This window comes from Penaeus japonicus, unplaced genomic scaffold (assembly GCF_977035675.1).
Source record: "Penaeus japonicus unplaced genomic scaffold, GWHDUDI00000001_assembly GWHDUDI00000028, whole genome shotgun sequence".
Lineage (NCBI taxonomy): Eukaryota > Metazoa > Arthropoda > Malacostraca > Decapoda > Penaeidae > Penaeus > Penaeus japonicus.
The window spans coordinates 30,770,510-30,770,720 of NW_028234430.1; positions in this window are offsets into that span (position 1 = coordinate 30,770,510).

Below are 211 nucleotides of genomic sequence, written 5' to 3' on the forward strand. Positions count from 1 at the left end.
TAATTATAAAAATGATAATAACAATAATAGCGATGACAATAATTATTATGATAATAACAAAGAACTACTAATGATCACATTAATAATGTGTTTTATTATCATTATCCTTTTAATCATAATCTCAATCCTTATAATCAATATCAATATCATTACCATCATTATAATTAATAGTGCCTTTATCATAGAGAGTTTATTTCGTTAAAAGAACCAA